The following is a 9,489-nucleotide window of genomic DNA, read 5'->3' as shown; positions in this document are numbered from 1 at the left end:
ATGTATAATGCTTTATTGTGGTTTTAATATTCTGTTGGGAGCCGCCCAGAGTGGCTGGGGAAACCTAGCCAGATGGGTGGGGTATAAATATATTATTATTATTATTATTGTTGTTGATTATTATTATTATTATTATTATTATTATTATTATTATTATTATTGCTGTTGTTAGATACTTGGGTGTCAGAAGCCCTTGCTGATCTATGGCAGATCACCCACTCAGAGATACTCATCTAACTTCTTCTTACCATTGCTCTAAACTTACCATAATACCAGGGTGGGGTGATGGTGGAATGGAGAAAAACCACCAGAGTGGGGACACAGAGAGCTCCATGGGCCAAGCTTCTAATACGAGGGAATGATGTTACCTGGAAAACAAATTCCTTTTAGCTCTCTCCCCCTCCCCCCGCCAAAACAACTTTAACAGTGCCTAGCACAAAAGCGCCTGGACCTATTTGACTGCAATTTGGCTGGTTTCTAACCCAGGAGTACCTCTTGTGCTTGCCAATATGAATTTCTTTCATATTTGAACTATAAAATCCCGAATAATGAGATATTGATAGAATGGGTCTCTTTGTGTGTGTTTCAGATGCAAGGTGTGAATTTTATTGCTAGTCTTTCTGGAATTTGATAGTGGTTTTCTAATGATCTACATTACTGGTAGCACTACCTTTACAGTCTTCCCCAAAGAAACCAAGAAGAAAAAGATGTGTATCAGGTGTGCCAACCCTAGGGGGCCGAGATGTCTTCAGGCCCCCTTGATATTGGTTGCAATACTGGGGGGGGGGGGGCTGTTGTGTGTTGCATGCATGCAACATCACTTTTTGCCAAAGTGAAGCTCCATGCTTAATTTTCTCCTGCTAAAATCAATTACACTTAAATGTGCTTATCTTGGGTTGAATTATGTCATTTTAGTAAACTTTCTGGGCTGCCTTTCTTTGGTGTCCTGTGCCTGGCAAAGTAACAGATTAATAAGTGGCTAGGCTGGTCCAGCTACCTCCTGGCTGCCTTGTGCAAAGTAAAAAATAAATAAATCCTGACATTGTGCTACCCTACAGAACTTGTGTGTCGCTCAGTGCAAAGCTAATGCAACTGCTGTATTCAAATTTAGGAGAAACTGGGCCTTTAAAAGAAGATTTTTGTAGCCCCCAACTTGAGGACCTTCATCATTGCAACAAATTAACCCAATGGCTTTGTGCTGCTTTGTTTCACCTTAACATGCGGGAGAAGTTGAGTTGCTTTCTGACATTGAGCTACAGAGTTTTCGGGGAACAGAGCTCTCACCCGATCCCTGCCCTCACTGCAGTCCAGTATGTAGCTTAACACAGTGTTGGACACATCTACAGGGTCATTTTTTGCTTCTGCTGAAATTGAATGGAGCTATGAATGGAATAAGAGACAGCAAACACCCTAGAATTAGCCATCATGCACATGCTCAACTGATGCCACAGATGGCCTTTCGAGCTTTGGACCACACCACTGATTGCTTAATGGAAATGAAGCAATAGATTAACATGACCAAACCTTATGTAAAGCTAAGCTCAGAAATCAGAACTTTATTAGCAAAGCCAACAGGCCACAGCTATAAAGCTAAGCTAAATATTGACTGCATGCTGTGGATAAATGAAAGAAATTGGTGGAGTGGTTTAGACGTCGAAGGAGAGCCAGATAGTTCTGGAAGAGGACATATAATGCATAAACCTAGTATTTCCCTCCCTCCACCCCACATTAAACTTGTCAGAAGTTCTGTGTGTTTGATTTTATGTCTAGTATCCTTCTGATTTTATATGAAATAGTTGCCGACTGCTCTAAATCCTTGGGGCAGGATGGCCTATAAATAAAACTAAGATTGCAATCATAGGCATAATTACCAGGAAGTAAGTCATGCTGATCCTTACTTCTGTATAAATATATAACAAGTACATATTGCCCAATATAGGATGATGCATTAATGCTTCTACAGTGGTACCTTGGTTTTAGAACAGCTTAGTTTATGAACAACTTGGAAATAGAACGCTGCAAACCCAGAAGTAGGTGTTCTGGTTTGTGAACTTTGCCTTGGAAGCAGAACATGTTCCACTTCCTGTTGAGTGTGTTCCATTTGTAAATTGAGTCCCCCACTGCTAATCAGAGGCTTCCTGTTGAGTCTGTCAGCTGTTGAGTCCTGAGCACCCATGCAACACAGAGGTGATATTTGGAGCTTTCGGTTTTGCTATTTTTTTTTTCATTTTGGTTTGTGTGGCTTTTTGGGTTGTTTTTTTTTTACTCTGACTTGTTCTTTGTTTTATGGGACTGACTTGTGACTGTGGCTTATGACTTTGTTTGTGTGACTGTGTGGAACCCAGTTCAGCTACTGACTGATGGATAAAAGCCCCCCATCCAAACAATGACTATCGTCAGTGCATATAATAATTTTTTAATTTTTTTAATCATCTACAATACCGTCTTATTTATTTTATAGTACAGTACATTGATTGTTGCTTTCATTTTATGGATCAATGGTCTCGTTAGATAGTAAAATTCATGTTAAATTGCTGTTTTAGGGATTGTTTTTAAAAGCCTGGAACAGATTAATCCATTTTGCATTACTTTCTATGGGAAAGCATGCCTTGGTTTTAGAACGCATTGGTTTTGGAACAGGATTAAGTTTGGTTATGTTATTAATAACTTTTTCTGTTAGGAGATAGCAAAGTGGGTGAAAAGAGAAACAGACCAGAAGCGGAAGTTGGGGGAAGCCCTGGAGGGGAGGGAGGGAGGAATATATAGTGAATGTTAAGAAATTGAGATGTATGTAATGAATGAAAAAGAAAAATGAATATATTTTTTTTAAAAAAAAATATTTTTTTTTTTAAAAAATTGGGAACCTAGGTACCACTGTAATGGAAAACCTGATAACACATGACATTTTAACTTGGGTGGACAATCAATTTTGAATGGCTTCTTTTTGTTTTTGTCCTCAGGGATATAAAAAGGACTAAAGGTTAGTCATTGCCATCCCCATGCTGTTAACCCAAACTCACCTACTTACATTCTTTTGGCTTTCGTGTGACTCACAACTGTATAAAAAGTGAGAGATAGAAGAGAAAATCTAGAAATGTTGCCATGACCTTTCACTTGCAGGGCATCCAAAGAAGCGTATGCTTCTGAATACAAGTTGCTAGGAATTGCAGGCAGGCAGAGTGATGTTCTGGTCATGTCCTGCTTCCAGGCTTCCCACAAGCATCTGGTTGTAAAAAACAGGATGCTGGACCAGATTAGCTATTCAGCAGTCTCTCTATATGCTCTTAAGCACTGCCAGAATTGGGTACATTTTACTCATTCGGACATGCAATTGGCAGTATAGTGAAGAACAAAGCATCTGCCCTGCTAGCAAGATTTGCTCAGTCCAGCAGGAGGATAAATACCTCTGGAAGCTCACAAGAACAGCATGGAGGGAGTGGTCTTTCTGTGGTTGTTTATTCTCAACATCCCTTACGCACATTTATAGCACTTAGTAACAGTAATGGCTTCCCGCAAAGAATGCTGGGAACCGTAGGTCACCCCCCACAGACTTAATTATTAGCAGACTTAACGAACTTCAGCTCCTAGTATTCTTTGGTGACCCCATGTGCTTTAAATGTATGGTTTGGGGAGGCCAGTCTGTTGCAGCGAAAATAACAAAAGAATCTCGTAGTTGCTTGAAGATCAACAAAGTTCCATGACATAAAATTTGTGGGCTAGAATCCATTTCTGTCCCAATAAGGGTTTGCCTTTAAGGTGCTTGAGGGACGCGGGTGGCACTGTGGGTTAAAGGTCGGTGGTTCGAATCCCCGTGATGGGGTGAGTTCCCGTTGCTCGGTCCCTGCTCCTGCCAACCTAGTAGTTTGAAAGCACGAAGTGCAAGTAGATAAATAGGAACCACTCTGGCGGGAAGATAAACAGCATTTCTATGTGCTGCTCTGGTTTGCCAGAAGCGGCTTAGTCATGCTGGCCACATGACCCAGAAGCTGTATGCCGGCTCCCTCGGCCAATAAAGCAAGATGAGCACCGCAACCCCAGAGTTGTTCACGACTGGACCTAATGGCCAGGGGCCCCTTTTACCCTTTAACTGATCACCACAGTCTGAGTAGGTAATGAAACAACAACAACAAAAGCTACAACTTCTAGAATTCCCTGGTCAGGGGTCCCTTTACCTTTACGGTGCTACAAGAATTTAAACTGAGAGAGGTACATGCAGAGATTTGTTGGTTGTTATTATTATTTAATATTTATAAATGTAGATACCATGGTTAAGAACTTATTGATGGTCCAATCCTCCATGGATATTTTAAAACCTTTTACATCTCAAGTAATGGCCATCACTATGTCTCTTGATGAGCTGCCCAAATGATCATAAACTCCAAAAAGCACATGTGAATTTATCTTACGGCAAGAGGAGAAGGAGCCTGCTGAGTCCAAGGCTTCTGTACCACCAGCTGGAATGCTGGACCAGCCTTTTGATACTTAGCCTGAGGCTGGCAGTCTGAAGCTTGCAGAGCCCTCATAGATGCCATCCCCTGTTGTCCCAAACCTCTCACCTCTTTTGCAGCTCTTGGTGGTAACCAACTCCCCAGTCTGTGGCCTCCTGACTGCCTTTGTGCTCCATTATTGGCTGGTGTATATAAAAATGTTAAACCACGCTGTCATCCAGCCAAGATACTGGGAAAGGAAGAAGCCAGTCAATCACTAGTGTTTGTCATGTGATTGGCAGAAGTCCAGACAGAGGAATCAACTTCATCACTCTTCTTTCTAGAATGGGAGAGATGAGCAATCCTGTTGAAACAAGTTGCACACAGTCCACAGACACCGACTCTGTCCTCAGCCCTCCCCTAAGGATATTGTAAGCCATCACCTCAAGATGGCTTACAATATAACACACTTCCTCTATCAACTTCTCTTACTTTCTCTCTCTCAACTTTTGGTAGTCTTCCAGACATTCTCACTCCCAAAGAGGGGGTGGAGGAGATCAAAATGGAGGAGGAATACAGCAGCCTCATGGGTGCCATTGTCCATTTGAGCACCACGCTGAGAACATCAGTTTTGCATTATGTGTAGCTTTCCCAACTTTTCAAAAAACCAAAACACTAGGCCCTGGTGATGTGCCGTTAGCAGTGTGGCCATCTGCAGGAATTAAGCACTTCTAAGTTTGTGCATGTGGTGGGATTTGGGGAAAGCTACTAAATATTTTCATGTCAGAATGCTGTTGAAGGCAAAGAAGTGAGTCAGGATGAGGTGGAGTAGCAAGCAATCCCAGGCAAGCCGCACTGTTATCCTGCCTGAGATAGACTCACCCCAATACTCCATAAAAAAAACCCACACACCTTCCAGTAGCACACGAAAGCTCATACCAATAACAAACTTAGTTGGTCTCTAAGGTGCTACTGGAAAGTGTTTTTAAATTTTGTTTCAACTACGGTAGACCAACATGGTTACCTACCTGTATCAATACTCCACTTTGTGGTATCATCACATGAACATTAAAGGTAAAGGGACCCCTGACCATTAGGTCCAGTCGTGACCGACTCTGGGGTTGCGGCGCTCATCTCACTCTATAGGCCGAGGGAGCCGGCATTTGTCCGCAGACAGCTTCCGGGTCATGTGGCCAGCATGACTAAGCTGCTTCTGGTGAACCAGAGCAGTGCACGGAAACGCCGTTTACCTTCCCGCCACAGCGGTACCTATTTATCTACTTGCACTTCATGTTTTCGAACTGCTAGGTTGGCAGAAGCAGGGACCAAGTAATGCGAGCTCACCCCGTCGCAGGGATTCGAACTGCTGAGCTTCTGATCAGCAAGTCCGAGGCTCTGTGGTTTAACCCACAGCGCCACCCGCATTAAATGGCTCACATGAACATTAGTACATCATTAAATGGAATCTTGGATGATTTTATACTCTACACCAGGGTTTCCCAAACTTGAGTCTCCTGCTGTTTTTGGATTGCAGTTCCCATCATCCCTGACCACTGGTCCTGATAGCTAGGAATGATGGGAGTTGTTGTCCAAAAACATCTGGAGACTCAAGTTTGGGAAACCCTGCTCTACACATTGACATATTGGAATACTTTTTACAATCATTTGGATGAATACTTGGTCTCTCTTCAGTCTTTGGTTATTTGCATGAAAATACTCCTCTCTCTTAAAAATAAGCCAGTGGTTCTAAGTGTACACAGAAGTTTCCTTAGGCCTAGGGAACTCAGTATATAGCACCTTACTATACTGTAAAAAACTGCCTAGGCCAGCGCTTAACTCTTCTATAGGAAAAAAAGAAAGAAACAAATCTCACTGGACTTCAGGTTGATGCTCCTATTCTCATGTGAGCCAATTAAGTAATGATAATCGGACAAAACGGAATCTTGCTATGTAGCAGCTTACCACCTATGGGGCTTGTAATATTATACTGGATAGGTTTTGGAGAGCATAATAAATCTGAAAGCAGCAGTTGCCTTAGCAACTGTCTGTAATGGAGAGCTGTTGTGAACGATTTTTTTAAAAAAAGAATTCTTCTAACTTTTCAGAAATGAAGCTCTTGCTTTCAATTAATATAGCTACAGCAGAGTCCTGTACTGATTTTTCCCCTCCTTCTCTTTCTTTCTTTCCTTCATTCATTCAGATCATTGATTGTTTTGTGTGGTTTTGCTAACAGGGGACTGGAAAGAATCCAACACAATATAAGAGAGAAGCTATTACAGAAGGCTTAAGGCCTTCTATGAATAAAGCATCTATAAAACTACCGTACTTGCTGTAGGCTTAACAGGGGCCTATTCTTCCATGAACAGCTCCTAGAATTTGTCGTTACTGATATTAGCAATGTATACATGAAATATGTGTTGGGTCTAGTAAGTATGGCCCACAATCAAGCATGGTGCTAAGGAAGCCCTTTGACTTAACAAGTTGCAACACACTTAACACACCTTGTACATGGTCTTCTACATATAGTTTTGTAGTTTTAATTTTATTGTTTTATTAAGTGTACAAGTGCAATGTGCTGGTGACAGTCTGAGGCAAGAAACTGTTGTTAGGACTGTTGCTAACACAGCTTCCCAAATAGTTGGTTAAAATAGAAATTAATAAGTAGAAACCACATGTAAAGAAAGCCAGGTCTCCTGCGTCGCTTCCTGAGAAATTTGTGCTCCTAATGCTTTTAAACAACTAAACTACAGCCTAAAAAGAAGAGGGAAGAGAGCTAGAAATACGAGCACTTGTTTTGCTAGACTGTTTTGGAGCGCATGGGTATCAATTTAGGATAAGGTTACCAGATTTTTTTCAATGAATCCAGGGACACTATAAATTGATACATACATACATACTTACTACATGTTTGGCACATTGATGCTGCAGCGATGGCGGTGGCAGAGGGGCGGCTGCTGCCTTGACCTCAACCACCACGTTTCCCCTTCCTCTGAGGCTTCTATCTCCTTTCTCCACGAACCTGGGCAGCCCCTGAGTTGTTGGTTCTTCGGTGGTGGTGGTGGGGAAGCGGTGCGCGGTGGATCAGGCATGGAAGGCGGAGAAGGAAGGCCGAGAGCTGCAGTGAGGCTCGGACAGCGCGATGCCTCCCTTCCCATTGGAGCAACCCCAATCCTATTCCTACCTGTGTGCAAGCAGGAGGGGGCGGGGATTCCTCAGCTGGGAAGGGAGGCTTCCCTTTGCCTAACTGGGAGATCCCTGCCCCCCCCTTGCACGCAAGCTCTGATAGGCAGCGTGAAACCTCCCTTCACAGCTTAGTTGCTGGGGTCAGGGAAGGTGGAGGCAGCCCGGAAGCTGCATCTTTGAGCCCCTGCACCACCATCTTATGGGGACTTCCAAGCAGCTCCTGAGGCCAGCCAGAGCCAACTGCTCCAGGCTGCTGAGACTGCTGATGCTGTGTTTCCCAGGGACATTAGATGAAATCTGGGGACATTCCGGGGATGGAATTTGTCCAGGGACTTAGTCGCAAATCTGGGGACTGTCCCCGGGAAACGGGGACATCTGGTAACCCTATTTTAGGATTTTCTTCAAAACATCTTTTAAAACATATGGAGAGTTCCTTTGCAAATGTGTTTCATTGTTTTTATTGTGGTGGTGATATATGAACTGAAACTTGCTAGACAGGGTAGTTTGGCTGGGCAGTGCAATACAAAGAACCTGCTACTCTGGCGGGTTGCTAATGTAAGCATAACACTGGCATAGTTTAGGTAGGATCCGATAATCTATGACATTTGTGCAGAGCAGAAGGACAGTGTTATTGGCTTCTCCATTGTGTTCAATGGGGTATGTGTTCCTACTTATGCAACCCACTTTTACTGGCATAATGTGCCATCATAGGATTCCACCTCTTTGGGGGGGGGGGTCTGAAGGAGCTTAGTATCTTGATGTTCCTGCTCTTCCCTCTATAGCACCTGTTTTCAAATCCCTCTTTCAAGTTGTGGGATTACTCTACTGATGCACCAGCCATAGGATCCCCAATGCCAGCATATATACTAGAACCTAGATCCAACAGTTCGGAGGCTTAGTTGAACACCTAAGGCTTTCCAGGCGAACTGAGAAACAGGATTGTGCTGTTTCTGTATCAATTTAGAGCTGTGCTGAAAATTTCAAAAATGTTTTCTTTTTGACCATTTGTTGGGTGAGTGGGAGCAAGATAAAGCAGTTGGAAAACTTAAGGGGCAAAACTCTCTGATGTTTTTTTGCAAGGGAAGCTGCTTTTTTTTTACATAATCTATAAGGTGATAAAGTGCTATCAATTTTTAACTCTCTCTTTTTTAAAACGTAAAAAATTAAGCATCTCCCTCGACCACACCACTTTCATTGCTGCAGGGCTTTCCCACTGTAATAAACAAAAATATGCCCTTATTCCCTTATGGGGAACACAAGAACCCTTACAGAGTACTTTGTAGGTTCTCCATCGGTCAGAGAAAATAACAGAGGCCAGCCAGAGAATATTGAGAAGCAAAGCAGCTAGTAAGCCTGATCTTTTTTGAACTGTTGCAACAGGGTGCCCCCTTCACACGCAGGAGAAGGAGGAGGACCCCGAACAAAGGTGTGCCCACCCTTATATACATTTTAAATTACCCACCCTGGAGTCCAAGACCACCCCCCAGAAACATCATACATACACCACAGAAGGGGCTTAACCAAAGACCACCCCCCCAGATACATCATACCTACATCACAGAAAGGGCAATCTACAACAGAAATCTGAGTGCGTTGTTTATCTCCTGTCTGGCAGACCTGTTAATGGTCACTTGATTGGATACCATGGGGAGCCTGGCCAGTCTTTTGTAATGACTAATACTTAGTTCCTGAGCCAGATTATAGGCTGATCCTATTCATACACAGACATACCCTTAAGACAGGATTTGTGAAGGAGGAGACAATGGGGAGGCTTTTCCATTTTCCTTCGACCTGGAAGAAATGTTTGAGGTCAATTTGGGAGGGACAAAATGGTTTCAGGACTTTCTGTGGGGTTTCAGACATGTGGTTTATATATTGA

The 9,489-nt window shown here is 43.0% G+C and overlaps 1 long non-coding RNA gene across 1 annotated transcript in view; it reads right to left on the bottom strand.

The window, feature by feature from the left end:
* Positions 1-1,591: 1,591 nt before the first annotated feature.
* LOC308595180 overlaps positions 1,592-9,489 on the bottom strand; it is a 28,860-nt gene continuing 20,962 nt past the window's right edge. The window contains exons 2-3 of the long non-coding RNA XR_014011873.1: positions 4,557-4,767; positions 1,592-3,855 (exon numbers count right to left, since the gene is read on the bottom strand). This is a non-coding gene — a long non-coding RNA (uncharacterized lncRNA). The remainder of the gene's footprint in view (positions 3,856-4,556; positions 4,768-9,489) is intronic.

This window comes from Podarcis bocagei, assembly GCF_964188305.1.
Source record: "Podarcis bocagei genome assembly, chromosome: 9".
Lineage (NCBI taxonomy): Eukaryota > Metazoa > Chordata > Lepidosauria > Squamata > Lacertidae > Podarcis > Podarcis bocagei.
This window is presented reverse-complemented; position numbering and strand designations above follow the sequence as displayed.